Consider the following 16907-nt stretch of genomic DNA (forward strand, 5'->3'; position numbering starts at 1 on the left):
CGCATGGAATAATTTTTATCGATTATCTTGAGAAGGGAAAAACCATCAACAGTGACTATTATATGGCGTTATTGGAGGATTTGAAGGACGAAATCGCGGCAAAACGGCCCCATATGAAGAAGAAAAAAATTGTTGTTCCGCCAAGACAACGAACCGTGCCACAAGTCATTGAGAACGATGACAAAAATTCATGAATTGGGCTTCGAATTCCTTCCCACCCACCTTATTCTCCAGATCTGGCCCCCAGCGACTTTTTATTGTTCTCAGACCTCAAAAGGATGCTCGCAGGGAAAAAATTTGGCTGCAATGAAGAGGTGATCGCCGAAACTGAGGCCTATTTTGAGGCAAAACGGAAGAAGTACTACCAAAATGGTATTAAAAATTGGAAGATCGTTATAATCGTTGTATCGCTCTTGAACTATGTTGAATAATGAAAACGAATTTTGGCAAAAAAATGTGTTTTTCTTTGTTAGACCGGGGACTTATCAGCCAACCCCCAATAAAACCGATCCCCAGATTTGACCTCCGGAGCCTCTTGGAGGAGCAAATTTTATCCGATCCGGTTGAAATTTGGTACGTGGTGTACGTATATAGTCTCTAATAACCATGCAAAAATTGGTCCATATCGGTCCATAATTATATATAGCCCCCATATAATCAGATCGCCAGATTTTTCCTCCGGTGCCTTTTGGAGAAGCAAAATTCATCATCATGGTCTTTAAAAACCATGCCAAAATTGGCCCATATTGGTCCATAAACATATACATCCCCATATAAACCGATCCCCAGATTTGGTTTTGGAGCCTCTTGGAGGAGCAAATTTCATCCGATTCAGTTGAAATTTGGTACATTGTGCTAGTATATGGCCATTAACAACCATGCCTAACAAGGCCCACGATCTATAGTTATATATAGGCCTCAAATAAACCGATCCCCAATCACACAAAAATTGGTCCATATAGGTTCATAATTGTATACACTCAAAAAAAAGTGAACCCTATATTTTTCTAAAACTGATTTAATTCCACTTTAGCTCACGGAATTATAACATTTTAAGACGGTTTCCATGGCTTTAATAATGATTTGCGTACGTTAGTTAAATTAACTAAAAAATTATACACAAAGGAAGCATAAAGATTAACTAAATTCGTGTCTCGCACAAAATAGTTCAGAATTTCTTAAAATTTGTAAATTTTACCAATAATGCGCCCATCATGAACTTCGAAATTTTCTTTAATAGGTGAACAATGTTAATTTTGTATAATAAATTTTCTTGAATTTGTCGAAAATTATTTACTATTATTGTTGTTTTTGATTTCAGCTTAACTCCATGCGTTGACTAAACTACAAGTGTAGCTTAACCAACAGAGGAATAGTATGCTTGTCAAATTTATTTGGGCAAAGCCCTATAGACTGCAAGATGGTTGGATGGACAGCTGTTTGGGAATTACCCTCTTCCTCATCAGCATCCTCTAGTTGCAGCAAAACTATCAACCCATTATCAGAATAAATTCGGGTAATTCACTCAACCCAAAGTGAAGTACACTTGAACCTTCCGAAAAAAGGTTTGATAGTCGGCCACTGCCTAAACAAATTTGCAAACATATTATTTGTAGACTTCCCTATATACCGGCCAAGAACTGAATTATATACGTATTTAATCTGCTTGTTTTTTTTTTCTTTAGAAGACGATGTTAAGAAGTTTTAAGATACCTTGCCATCGATTTCCGATTCGGATGTAGATATAGCTCCCATATACATAAACAAACTGCTGATACCCAAATTAACTGTGAATTGGTTGGTGGAACAAATAATATCGGTTAAATTCTGATAGTAGGTAGATCCAAATAATTCCATTGGCAAAAATATTGGTGGACATAACAAATTTGTTTTCTGTACGCAATATTATAAGAATTTAATAGCACAAATAAATAACAACTTTTGTGCTGTATTCTATAATATATAGTAATAATATTAATAAGACCGTTTAAATTAGCTATATCAACTAATAAATTACACAACTTTGCAAGTTATGATAGAGGTAAAGATTATAAAAAAAAGTGTTTAGTTTACTCACCTTTTGGTTTTATATATCACAGTACGGTTAACAATATTAATGGATGTTGTTTTGGGGGGAATGATGGTAGCCCACAGATGCAAGTGAGTGATTTGCGTGTTGAATTAATTAAATTAAAAAAGTTTCCCTTTGCAGTGTGTAAGTTTCGTTGATCGCAGTTGAGTATTTTCGTTTTAGCATTTATGAGTGGAAAACTTACAGAGTTATAGGTAGCAAAAAATTAAAGGTCGTTAAAAATGTTTTTCGTTAATTATTATAATTTCAAATCGGTTAATATGCTGAAGGAGGTGGTTGAGATTGAGCTGAAATTGTTTTCAACAATTTGCTCATTTTAAGACCAAATAACCCGAACATTATATTTCCCCCATTAGATGATGTGCATTTTGATGTTGCTTCATAAATGAAAATGGGATGACTGTCGTTGGTAAGCGTAAGGTTTGCAATATTGCTGTTATATGATTAATTGCAATATTAATTTTTGATGCATTTCATTAGGCGTTCTTCGGTTACTTCAATTATGGCATTTTTTTTCTAAAAATAGGCCATTGGTTATTGATAAATTCAAAATAGGATATTAGCAGTCATTTAAAATTTCCTTATTTTTATGGAAAATTACATGTTGAAAAAGTCCAATGTAGATATAGATTTAATTGTGGCTTCGTGGTAAAAGTTTTGCTGTTGTTCTTCTCCAATTGTAGTAAAAACTGAAAAGATAAATTAAAAATAGAATAAAGTAATTAACAAAATTGTATATTTAATGATATACATTCAAATCAAGATATAATGGTATTTGCATTATAATTCGACAATAGAAATAACTAATAATATATTCCACACTGATATCAAAAAGTTGAAAAAAAACTTAATTGTTCATAAACAAAATAGAAGAGAATTGTTTCTCTTAGAAATATATTTCATAAATCCGATTTACGAAAGAAAAAAAAACCAAACTAAAAGAAACATTTTGAAAGCACAAATACACACAAGGTAAAGAAACTGTTAAACGAAAAAAACATAGAGTACTTCGTGCGAAAACTGAGCTTGGTGATTACGGTTGCCACTCGAGCCAAAAATAAAATTCCAAAAGTTTAAGAAAACTTTACCAAAAATTTTTTTCTATAGAAAATTCTGTCAAAATTTTATTTTCATAGAAAATTTTGTCAAAATTTCATTTCAATCGAAAATATGTCAAAATTTTATTTCTATAGATTTTTTTTTTAAATTTTATTTCTATAGAACATTTTGTCATAATTTTTATTTCTATAGACAATTTTTGTGAAAATTTTATTTCTATAGAAAATTTTGTTAAAATTGTATTTCTATAGAAAATGTCAAAATTTTATTTCTAAAGAAAATTTTACCAAAATTTTATTTCTATAGAAAATTTTGTCAAAATTTTATTTCTATAGAAAATTTTGTCAAAATTTTATTTCTATAGAAAATTTTGTCAAAATTTTATTTCTATAGAAAATTTTGTCAAAATTTTATTTCTATAGAAAATTTTGTCAAAATTTTATTTCTATAGAAAATTTTGTCAAAATTTTATTTCAATAGAAAATTTTGTCAAAATTTTATTTCTATAGAAAATTTTGTCAAAATTATATTTCCATAGAAAATTTTGTCAAAATTTTATTTCCATAGAAAATTTTGTCAAAATTTTTTTCTATTAGAAAATTTTGTCAAAATTTTTTTCTATTAAAAAATTTTTGTCAAAATTTTATTTCTATTGGAAATGTTGACAAAATTTTATATCTATGGAAAATTTTTCCAAAATTTTATTTCTATAGAAAATTTTGTCACAATTTTATTTCAATAGAAAATTTTTTTCAAAATTTTATTTCTATAGAAAATTTTGTCAACATTTTATTCTATAGAAAATTTTGTCAAAATTTTATTTCTATAGAAAATTTTGTCAAAATTTTATTTCCATAGAAAATTTTGTCAAAATTTTATTTCCATAGAAAATTTTGTCAAAATTTCATTTCAATCGAAAATATGTCAAAATTTTATTTTTATAGAATTTTTTTTCAAAATTTTATTTGTATGGAAAATTTTGTTAAAATTGTATTTCTATAGAAAATGTCAAAATTTTATTTTTACATTTTACCAAAATTTTATTTCTAAAGAAAATTTTACCAAAATTTTATTTCTATAGAAAATTTTGTCAAAATTTTATTTCTATAGAAAATTTTGTCAAAATTTTATTTCTATAGAAAATTTTGTCATAATTTTTATTTCTATAGAAAATGTCAAAATTTTATTTTGACATTTTACCAAAATTTTATTTCTAAAGAAAATTTTACCAAAATTTTATTTCTATAGAAAATTTTGTCAAAATTTTATTTCTATAGAAAATTTTGTCAAAATTTTATTTCTATAGAAAATTTTGTCAAAATTTTATTTCCATAGAAAATTTTGTGAAAATTTTATTTCCATAGAAAATTTTGTCAAAATTTTTTTCAATAGAAAATTTTGTCAAAATTGTACTTCCAAAGAAAATTTTGTCAAAATTTTATTTCTATAGAAAATTTTGTCAAAATGTTATTTCTATAGAAAATTTTATCAAAATGTTATTTCTATACAAAATTTTATTTCAGGAGAAAATTTTGTCAAAATTGTATTTCTATAGAAAATTTTGTCAACATTTTATTTCTATAGAAAATTTTATCAACATTTTATATCTATAGAAAATTTTGTCAAACTTTTATTTCTATAGAAAATTTTGTCAAAATTTTATTTCTATAGAAAACTTTATTAAAATGTTATTTCTTTCTGTAGAAAATTTTGTCAAAATTTTATTTCTATAGAAAATTTTGTTAAAATAAAATTTTCTTGTTCAGTAGTAAATTCTTATACCCAGCGAAAAAAACAGTATTAGTAAAATCCCATGTCTTATTCTAGTTAATGAACTATTCCAAACTGCTTTCAGTTTAGAAGTTTTTTTACTGAAGCAAGTAAATTTTATTATTTTAAACAAACATTTAACTTAATGGAAATAAATTGGCTAAACTAAATTGATGAACATTTTTTCCTTTAGTTCCGAAGGCACTTTTTTCTTGGTGTATAGAAAAAATTAATAAAAATTTTATTTGTATAGAAATTTTTTTTCAACATTTTGTTACTATAGAACAAATTTGTCATTATTTTATTTCTATATAAAATTTTGTCAATATTTTATTTCTATAGAAATTTTTTCAAAATTTTATTTCTATAGAATTGTTTGTCAAAATTTTATTTCTATAGAAAATTTTGTCAAAATTGTATTTCTACAGAATTTTTTTTTTCAAAATTTTATTTCTATAGACAATTCAAAAATTTTGTTTCTATAGAAAAAATTTGTCAAAATTTTATTTCTATAGAAAAACTTTGCCAAAATTTTATTTCTATACAAAATTGTGTTAATTTTTTTTTCTATAGAAAATTTTCTCAAAATTTTATTTCTAGAGAAAATTTTGTCAAACTTTTATTTCAATAGAAAGTTTTGTCAATATATTATTTTTTTATATTTTTGATGCATAGATCTATAGACCAAAAATGGGTGAATATTTTCTTTAGTAAGAATTTCATATTGTATAGTGTTATACGATAGAAAGAAAAAAATTAAAAAAAATTATAATCATCAGTTGTTTAAAATAGCCAACCGATATCAAACAAATATCAAGAAAACCCATAAATTATCGCGCAACACAAAACACAATCTGTTACAAACTATCAATTCTATCATCCATCTATTCAATGTTGATTAAATAATAAAATAACAATTACTTAACAAATAACGATGATCTCTGTGTGGCATGTGCGCTTCTAAATGGCTAGTCAAACGACTAATAAGACATCGCCATAAAAAGAGACAATCACCAAAAGAAAAAAACCATCAAGACGGCAAGATGCCAAACACTGAACACCATAAACCAGTTACCCACTTTGATATGAAAAAAATATAAGCAAAGCTACCAATCTTCTACTTTGGTGGGGTACCCCCCAAACGATTACGTTGTATATATGTAGAAGAGGAGGATGCTATAAATTGTGTCATAAAATTGCCCCACTCAAACCATCGTTGTAGATTTGAAAATAAACTTGCAACTTGTTGCATCGAAATGGTCATAAAGTAAATGCTACGATACAGACGAATGTACAGTGGTCTAAAATTTAAATTAGTTGTTCTATTAGATTTAATTTAATGTCATTTATTTTTTTATTTTCTTTCAATTGAAAAGAAACTGAATTTTTATTTCACTTTATTTGAGTTTATAATTTAATTTGGAACCACAGTTTCCACAGGCAAATGAAAATCTGGAGGTATTTAAGGTCCATAAAGAGATGCGCCAAATTTGACATATGTCGTTGCATGTTTTGATGATTTAGCTTCTTACGAACATGGAAATTTAAAATTTTTGTGCGATTTGCTTGAAATTTCAAATCTAGATTGAATTTAAGCCCTCTAAGAGTTATGATTCATTAGTAATATATTGGTCTTTTTTTCGATATAGCCCCCATGTAGAACGATTTGACTTTTTTAAGGCATTGAAGCCATAAGCTTTATACAATTTGTTTGAAATTTAAAATCTTTAGCTATTTTAGGTGAGTAAACAAATTTGGTATATATCGGCCCATCATTTGACATAGACCGATCCCCCGATTTGGCTTATAGAAGTAATGGATTCAAATCACGGTTGCCATAGTTAGTAGAATTCTACCAAAAATGGTAGATTTTTTACTGTTTGGTAGATTGGATGTTTCGTTAGATTTTAATGTTTTTAAAGAATTAAAATTTTGACCAAATTTCCTATTTGGGCAAAATCTTCTATAGAAATAAAATTTTGTAAAATTTTTATTTCTGTAGAAAATTTTTGATAATTTTGACTACATAAATAAAATCTTGACAACGTTTTCTATAAAAATAAAATTTGTACAAAATTTTCTATAGGAATAAAATTTTTAAAATGTTTTTCTATAGAAATAAAATTTTTACAAAATTTTCTATAGAAATAAAATTTTGAAAAAATTTTCTATAGAAATAAAATGTTGACAAAATTTTCTAAAGAAATAGAATTTTGACAAAATTTTCTATAGAAATAAAATTTTGACAAAATTTTCTAAAGAAATAGAATTTTGACAAAATTTTCTAAAGAAATAGAATTTTGACAAAATTTTCTATAGAAATAAAATTTTGACAAAATTTTCTATAGAAATAAAATTTTGACAAAATTTTCTATAGAAATAAAATTTTGACAAAATTTTCTATAGAAATAAAATTTTGACAAAAGTTTTTTATAGAATTAAAATTTTGACAAAATTTTCTATAGAAATAAAATTTTGACAAAATATTCTATAAAAATAAAATGTAGACAAAATTTTCTATAGAAATAAAATTTTGATAAAATTTTCTATAGAAATAAAATTTTGACAAAATTTTCTATAGAAATAAAATTTTGACAAAATTTTCTATAGAAAAAAATTTTGACAAAATATTCTATAGAAATAAAATTATGACAAATTTTTTCTATAGTAACAAAATGTTGACAATTTTTTTCTATAGATATACAATTTTGATTAATTTTTTCTATATAAATAAAATTTTGACAAAATTTTCTATAGAAATAAAATTTGACAACTTTTTTCTATAGTAGCAAAATGTTGACAATTTTTTTCTATAGAAATAAAATTTTGATTAATTTTTTCTTTAGAAATAAAATTTAGACAAAATTTTCTATAGAAATAAAATTTTGACAAAATTTTCCATAGAAATAAAATTTTGATAAAATTTTCTATAGAAATAAAATTTTGACAAACTTTTCTATAAAAATAAAATTTTGACAAAATTTTCTATAGAAATAAAACTTTGACAACATTTTCTATAGAAATAAAATTTTTGACAAAATTTCGTACAGAAATAAAATTTTGACAAAGGTAGGTAGGTAGGTAGGTTAAGTGGCAGCCCGATGTAAAAAAATTTTCTATAGAAATAAAATTTTGACAAATTTTACTATAGAAATAAAATTTTTATAAAATTTTCTATAGAAATAAAATTGTTATAAAATTTTCTATAGAAATAAAATTTGGACAAAATTTTCTATAGAAATAAAATTGTTATAAAATTTTCTATAGAAATAAAATTTGGACAAAATTTTCTATAGAAATAAAATTTTGACAAAATTTTCCATAGAAATAAAATTTTGATAAAATTTTCTATAGAAATAAAATTTTGACAAAATTTTCTATAAAAATAGAATTTTGACAAAATTTTCTATAGAAATAAAACTTTTGACAAAATTTCCTACAGAAATAAAATTTTAACAAATGTATGTAGGTAGGTAGGTTAAGTGGCAGCCCGATGTATCAGGCTCACTTAGACTATTCAGTCCATTGTGATACCACATTGGTGAACTTCTCTCTTATCACTGAGTGCTGCCTGATTCCATGTTAAGCTCAATGACAAGGGACCTCCTTTTTATAGCCGAGTCCGAACGGCGTTCCACATTGCAGAGAAACCACTTAGAGAAGCTTTGATAACCTCAGAAATGTCACCAGCATTACTGAGGTGGGATAATCCACCGCTGGAAAACGTTTTGGTGTTCGGTCGAAGCAGGAATCGAACCCACGACCTTGTGTATGCAAGGCGGGCATGCTAACCATTGCACCAAGGTGGCTCCCATTTTGACAAAAGTTTTTTATAGAAATAAAGTTTTCTATAGAAATAAAATTTTGATTAATAGTTTCTATAGAAATAACATTTTGATTAATTTTTTTCTAAAGCAATAAAATTTTGACAAAATTTTCTATAGCAATAAAATTTTGACAAAATTTTCTATAGAAATAAAATTTTGACAAAAATTTTCAACAAATGTAAATGTCTACTGTTAGAAATTTCAAATTTAACTTAACGATACCATTTAAAATTATTTTGCCTTAGTTAAAATTAAGGCATGTTTGATAGAATTGTACCAATTGTAGCAACTGCCTTTGGAACCCCTGTGCGATAGTCAAAGCCAAAGAGGAGTTGTTTTTTTATTCCAAGTGTTGATTGTGCATCGCAACAAAGAAATAACAACTGATCAGCATCAAATACGGTAGCCTTTGTGTAGGCCTTAAATACAGTAGCCTTTTTGGTGGTCAATTGTTGTAGATCTTCCATGTTTTGTAAATTGCTAACTTCTTTGTGTAGATTTTTTTCTTTCGTTTCTTTCTTGATTAGGTTTCTTTGCTTGATTTCCCTCCTTTTGATTTTTATTGCACAAATAAATATTAACAAGAAATGTATTTTGTGTTTGTATTCGAGTTTATTACACTTCATAGAATGAGATATGACATTTGTGCTACAATATTGGTCTATAAAATTTGACAAAGATCGGACACGTTGATAATATAATTATCTATTTTTTTTTTGCAAAATTAATAACTTTGATCTAATAAATACATGATAGACTGGTGTAACATTGACTAAATTAATAAGTGTATGAAAAATGTTTGATTATGAAAAATGTTTTCTGTTTTTCAATAATTTTTATATTTAAAAACAAGATACAAAAATACGTCGCATGTAAAGGCGACTCCAAATCCTACAAACTGCTAAATTTTCTTTTTAAAATGAAAAAAAAAAATAAAAAATACTTTTGGGTTCATAGTTTTTATACCCTGCGTCACACTGTGGAGCAGGGTATGTGCCCGTCTGTCTGTGAACACATTTTTGTAATCAAAGTCGACGCAATTTTAGTCTAATCGACTTCGAATTTGGCATAATTATGTGTCATGGGTCAGAATAGAATCCTATTGATTTTGGAAAAAATCGGTTCAGATTTCGATATATCTCCCATATATATCTTTCGCCAGATATCCATTTATATGGCCCCAGAAGCAAGTTTACTATAGAAAAAGCCATTCTCTTAATGGCTTCTTCTATAGTTCGTAAAATGACAATCGTATTTTAAGGGCATAAAATATTCCATTTTACAAAACATGGAAAATATAAATTTTATCTCAAATGAAAAGCTTAACTATTATATGTAATAGAAACCATATGAGGTGTGGAAAGATATTCACAGAAACTACTGTAAGCAAGCTCATTAGTTTTCATTTAACCTATTAACGACAACAATCTAACACTACTATGTTTCTTTAATTGCTAAATACAAGTTTGTTACTTAAGTCTTTTGTTTTGCTTATGGTTCCCACCACCCAACATCTGGACCACTTTAATTGGATTTGTTTATTTACTTACTAATGTACTTTCTAATAAACTGTTTATTCATTTTCCTAATAATTCTGCGTTCAAAAACAACAACAACAATTATTGAGTTGATAAAAAATAAACACCACCCCAACCATATAAAATGAATAAAATATGAGAAATTCTTGACTTTGAAACCCCAACACAAATTGGATGTGAAATTAATTATTTTTATTAGTTGGTGGTGGGTCATACATTTACAAGAAATTCAATTTGTTGTCTGTCCTAAAGATTGTAAACGGCATTACAAGTAGCTTTATGACATCTGAATAAATGTCTGTTGTTCTAATTGTAAATTGTGAATTTTCTCACGCTATCGTTTTCATAACATTGTTTTTTTTTTTTCGTTGCTCTGATTATAAAATGACCACCATTGGCCCCATTCATTGAATATAATGGAGATTTCAAATTAAGTATTTCATATTATTATTAATAATGTGTTTGGTTTTCTAATGCTGTTGCATATAATAACCAAGTAATTGTATATCTCGAGTCTACCCTGAAACCAAAGAGGTTAAACATAATCTAAAGTAATAACTAAGGTGTAACTTACAAAGCGAAGCTAATCGTAACAAAAAAAAAAAAAAAACACAAAAACAAGTGATTCAAAATTTAATTTCATTGAAAACTTGTACATGTGTGCTAATCGATGAATGGTCAGATGGACAGACTGATGGATAGACCACTGTTTATAATACAATCGATGTCAAATTCTTACCGCTTGCCTGTCAATTGGATGCTAAGACATTTTCTTTAGAATTTATGAAAAATGTTTGATAGACATATTTACAAATAGGGTTTTATGTATTGTTAGACCATATTGCAATATGCAACATTTTATTTAAATGCTAATTTAAATTAATAATACAAGGACAACGTCTTGGTGTATAATTCTAAGGTAGAGGAATGGGAAAAACTCTCCACTAAACTGAAAAAACATACCCAAGCAAAATTTGAATTCATATTTAAAGGACATAAAATCTCACGACCATATTTTTTTCAGTGCATGGATTGCGATTAAAATTGCACTAAAGTCTGTCTTTCACAATCGAATTATATGGGCAACAGTTACCGAGTACAATCTTAAGATTTCCTAATATTGTCTTTTAAATTGTAATTTAGGAATATGATCACCGCAAACATGTTTCGAGAGCAAAATGTTATTTTTGGACGATGAATATGGAATATTTTGTTCGCAAAATTTTGTTTTCTCGGCAAACATATACATGGTTGTCGAAATCGGATACATAATTATGAGGAAAATAGCATAGTTGCGACAAATATGTTACATGGTTCCCGTCCTAAAATAAAATTTTGCTCTCAAATGTTTGCGATATGTACCTAATATGACACCACGATATGACATTCTAACAACTTCCTGAAATGCACATTATTACTATTTTTGAAAAACTAAAGAAAGCTGTTTCAAATTTCAAAATCGAAATTTTTTTATCAAATATTTTTCGAAAAAAATATTTTTTATATATTATTTTTTTTCGGCATTTATTTTTGTACAAATATATTTATACCCTGCGCCACACTGTGGAACAGGGTATTATAAGTTAGTGCCTATATTTGTAACACCCAGAAGGAGACGAGATAGACACATGGTGTCTTTGGCAATAATGCTCAGGGTGGGTCTCTGAGTCGATATAACCATGTCCGTCTGTCCGTCCGTCTGTCTGTGAACACATTTTTGTGATCAATGTCTAGGTCGCAATTTAAGTCCAATCGCCTTCAAATTTGGCACATGTTCCTAATTTGGGAGCCACCGTGGTGCAATGGTTAGCATGCCCGCCTTGCATACACAAGGTCGTGGGTTCGATTCCTGCTACGACCGAACACCAAAAAGTTTTTCAGCGGTGGATTATCCCACCTCAGTAATGCTGGTGACATTTCTGAGGGTTTCAAAGCTTCTCTAAGTGGTTTCACTGGAATGTGGAACGCCGTTCGGACTCGGCTATAAAAAGGAGGTCCCTTGTCATTGAGCTTAACATGGAATCGGGCAGCACTCAGTGATAAGAGAGAAGTTCACCACAGTGGTATCACAATGGACTGAATAGTCTAAGTGAGCCTGATACATCGGGCTGCCACATAACCTAACCTAACCTTAGCTAATTTGGGTCAGAATAGAACCCTATTGATTTTGGAAGAAATCGGTTCAGATTTAGATATAGCTCCCATATATATCTTTCGCCCGATATGCACTAATATGGACCCAGCAGCCAGAGTTTTATACCGATTTGCTTGAAATTTTGTACAAACATAACACTTAGTCGTATAGTCAAGTGTGCAAAATTTGATTGAAATCGGTTCAGATTTAGATATAGCTCCCATATATATCTTTCGCCCGATATGGATTTATATGGCCCCAGAAGCCAGATTTTTCCCGAATTTGGTTGAAATTTTGCACTACAATTTTGCAAGTACAATTAGTGGTATAGTCAAGTGTGCAAAATTTGATTGAAATCGGTTCAGATGTAGATATAGCTCCCATATATATCTTTCGCCCGATATGGACTTATATGGCCCCAAAAGCCAGAGTTTTACCCTAATTTACTTAAAATTTTGCACAAGAAGAACAATTAGTACTATAGTCAAGTGTGCATAATTTTATTGAAATCGGTTCAGATTTAGATATAGCTCCCATATATATCTTTCGCCCGATATGGACTAATACGGTCCCAGAAGCCAGAGTTTTACCCCAATTTGGTTGAAATTTTGCACAGGGAGTAGATTTAGCATTGTAGCTATGCGTGCCAAATTTGGTTGAAATAGATTCAGATTTATATATAGCTCCCATATATATCTTTCGCCCGATATGCACTTATATGGACTTAGAAGACAGAGTTTTATCCCGATTAGCTTGAAATTTTGCACAAGGAGTACAATTGGTAGTATAGTCATATGTGCCAAATTTGATTGAAATCGGTTCAGATTAAGGTATAGTTTCCATATATATTTTTCGCTCGATATGGACTTATATGGCCCCAGAAGCCAAAGTTGGCCCAATTTGGTTGAAATTTTGCACTAGGAGTACAATTAGTAATATAATCACGTGTGGCAAATTTGATTGAAATCTGTTCAGATTTAGATATAGCTCCCATATATATGCTTTTCTGATTTGGACAAAAATAGTCAAAACACCAACATTTTCCTTGTAAAATCGCCACTGCTTAGTCGAAAAGTTGTAAAAATGACTCTAATTTTCCTAAACTTCTAATACATATATATCGAGCGATAAATCATAAATAAACTTTTGCGAAGTTTCCCTTAAATTGCTTCAGATTTAAATGTTTCCCATATTTTTTTACTAACATTGTGTTCCACCCTAGTGCATTAGCCGACATAAATTTTGAGTCTATTTTGTAGAAGTCTATCAAATTCTGTTCAGATTGAGTGATATTTAAATGTATGTATTTGGTACAAACCTTTATATATAGCCCCCAACACATTTCACGGATGTGATATGGTATCGAAAATTTAGATATACAAAGTGATGCAGGGTATAATATAGTCGGCCCCGCCCGACTTTAGACTTTCCTTATATTGTTATCAAATCTTTTTCGAAAAAATTATTTTTTTATGTTTTATTTTTTTTTTCGGCATATATTTTTGTACAAATATATTTTTCCATTAAAAATCAACAAAAAAATTAAAAATTCTCTTAATTTGCAAAAACTCTTCAAAAGAACTTTCATGTAAATGAAAAAAGGTAGACGGCACATGTTCAAATCCCGGCGACGATGAAATTTGTTGTTTATTATTATTTTTTTTAATTTCACTTAAAATAGCCTACACTGAAAAAAGCACGCCCGATTCCAAAGATTTTGTCTTTACTTTAACAATTTTGATATTGATTCGAGCCAAAGAAGCGGAGATTATTTGAATACAAATGTTCTTTTCGTGAGCGTGAGTCCGTGAATAAGATTTCTCCGTCGTGAGTGTGCGTGAGCAAAATATTACTCACATGCTACAGGTATATAATATTTGATATTAGGTTTCTGTTTTAAACTTTTAAATGAAGGCGTTTCTTTGTCTCAGAATTAATACCAAAACCAATATGTTAGTGAAAATACTAAATCTTTGGAACCGAGTAAGCTTTGTTTCAATTTGTGTATTGAGCATGTTTTTATGGTTGGTCGTGACTTTGATAGAGTATATGAAATTCTCTTGAAAATGCTTCAATCACGAAAATGATAATAAAGGGTGATACGGTCAAAATTTGGTCAATATAAACTTGACGTATTTCTTTCAATTTTGCATTTAAAAACCCTGAACACCCCTCATTTTGAAGGTGTGTGTGTGCAGAATGTTTGGTTCTATTTTGATTTTGGAATTCACTCTTCAGTTGTCAAAATGCCGTCCAAGCAAGAAGAGCAGCGTATCAAAATTTTGAAAAAATCCGAGCTACTCGCACGCAAAGCTGGCAAAATCGCTAAAAGTTGCCAAATCAACCGTTACAAATGTAATTAAAGTGTTTGGGGAACGTTTGTCGACAGCCAGGAAGTCTGGATCGGGGGGAAACCGAAAACCGGAAGCCGCTGAGACGACAAAGAGAGTTGCCGGTAGTTTCAAGCGAAACCCTAACCTCTCTCTCCGAGATGCCGCAAATAAGCTGGGTGTATCGTCTACAACCGTGCATCGAGCCAAAAAACGAGCCGGACTATCGACTTACAAGAAGGTAGTGACTCCAAATCGCGATGATAAACAAAATACGACGGTCAAAGCGCGATCCCGGAGGCTGTACATGACGATGCTGACGAAGTTTGACTGCGTGGTAATGGACGACGAAACCTACGTCAAAGCCGACTACAAGCAGCTTCCGGGACAGGAGTTTTATACGGCAAAAGGAAGGGGAAAGGTAGCAGATATTTTCAAGCACAAAAAACTGTCAAAGTTCGCAAAGAAATATATGGTTTGGCAAGCCATCTGTACCTGTGGCTTGAAAAGCAGCATTTTCATAGCTTCCAGGACTGTCAACCAAGAAATTTACGTGAAAGAGTGTTTGAATAAACGTCTGCTGCCTTTCCTGAAGAAACACGGTTGTTCCGTACTCTTTTGGCCGGATTTGGCATCTTGCCATTACGGTAAAAGGCCATGGAGTGGTACGCCGCCAACAACGTACAAGTGGTTCCCAAGGACAAGAACCCTCCCAACACGCCAGAGCTCCGCCCAATTGAGAAATACTGGGCTATTGTCAAGCGGAACCTAAAGAAGACCAAAAAACCTGCTAAGGACGAGATGCTCAGTTCAAGGCAAACTGGCTTTCTGCGGCGAAGAAGGTGGACAAGGTGGCTGTACAAAATCTGATGGCAGGTGTTAAGCGTGAGGCCCGGCATTTCGGATTTGGAAAAGCGAAAGCCTAACTGAATATTTTTCCTGAATTTTATACTAATTGAACTTGAAAAAGAAATTTAATTTGATTTTTTAAATAAACGATTTCACCGATTTACACGCGTTTTCCCTTGACCAAATTTTGACCGTATCACCCTTTATCAATCACATAATGAATTTGGAAATAAAAATACACTTGCATATTCTTGATATTCGGATTGATTTGGAGCTTACAGTTAATTTTGTTACATCCTCCACCATACGAGGGGGGTATTTAACTTTGCCATGCCGTTTGTAACACATCGAAATATTGCTCTCAGACCCCATAAAGTATATATATTCTGGGTCGTGGTGAAATTCTAGTCGATCTAAGCATGTCCGTCCGTCCTTTTGTTGAAATTAAGCTAACTTCCGAACGAAACAAGCTAACGACTTGAAACTTGGCACAAGCAGTTGTTATTGATGTAGGTCGGATGGCATTGCAAATGGGCCATATCGGTCCACTTTTACGTATAGCTCCCATATAAACGGACCGCCAAATTTGGCTTGCGATTGCTCTAAGAGAAGCAAATTTCATCCGATCCGGCTGAAACTTGGTACGTGGTGTTAGTATATGGTCTCTAACAACCATGCAAAGATTGGGCCATATCGGTCCATAATTACATATAGCCCCCATATAAACCGATCCCCCGATTTGGCTTGCGGAACCTCTAAGATAAGCAAATTTCATCCGATCCGGCTGAAATTTGGTACATGATGTTGGTATATGCTCTCTAATGACCATGCAAAAATTGGTCCACATCGGCCCATAATTATATATAGCCCCCATATAAACCGATCCCCAGATTTGATTTCCGGAGCCTCTTAGAGGAGCAAAAGTCATCCGATCTGATTGAAATTTGGTACGTGGTGTTAGTATATTGTCTCTAACAACCATGCCAAAATTGGTCCATATCGGTCCATAATTATATATAGCCCCCATATAAACTGATCCCCAGATTTGGCTTGTGGAGCCTCAAAGAGAAGCAAATTTCATTCGATCCGGCATAAATTTGGTACATGGTGTTGGTATATGGTCTCGAACAACCATGCAAAAATTGGTCCACATCGATCCATAATTATATATAGCCCCCATATAAACCGATCTCCAGATTTGGCATGCGGAGCCTCATAGAGAAGCAAATTTCATCCGATCCGGTTGAAATTTTGTATATGATGTTGATATATGGTCTTTAACAACGATGCAAAAATTGGTCCACATCG

General features: G+C 30.2%; 1 protein-coding gene across 6 annotated transcripts in view; it reads right to left on the minus strand.

Moving 5' to 3' along the window:
* The window catches only part of LOC142228862 (uncharacterized), a 409539-nt gene that overhangs the window by 58214 nt on the left and 334418 nt on the right, over positions 1 to 16907 (minus strand). For 3 of the 6 annotated variants that reach the window (XM_075299394.1, XM_075299392.1, XM_075299395.1), the window contains one exon: positions 2078 to 2781. The gene's annotated coding sequence lies outside the window, so the exon portion shown is untranslated. The remainder of the gene's footprint in view (positions 1 to 2077; positions 2782 to 16907) is intronic. The other 3 variants (XM_075299396.1, XM_075299393.1, XM_075299397.1) reach the window with 1 other exon arrangement.

This window comes from Haematobia irritans, chromosome 3 (assembly GCF_050003625.1).
Source record: "Haematobia irritans isolate KBUSLIRL chromosome 3, ASM5000362v1, whole genome shotgun sequence".
Classification (NCBI taxonomy): Eukaryota; Metazoa; Arthropoda; class Insecta; order Diptera; family Muscidae; genus Haematobia; species Haematobia irritans.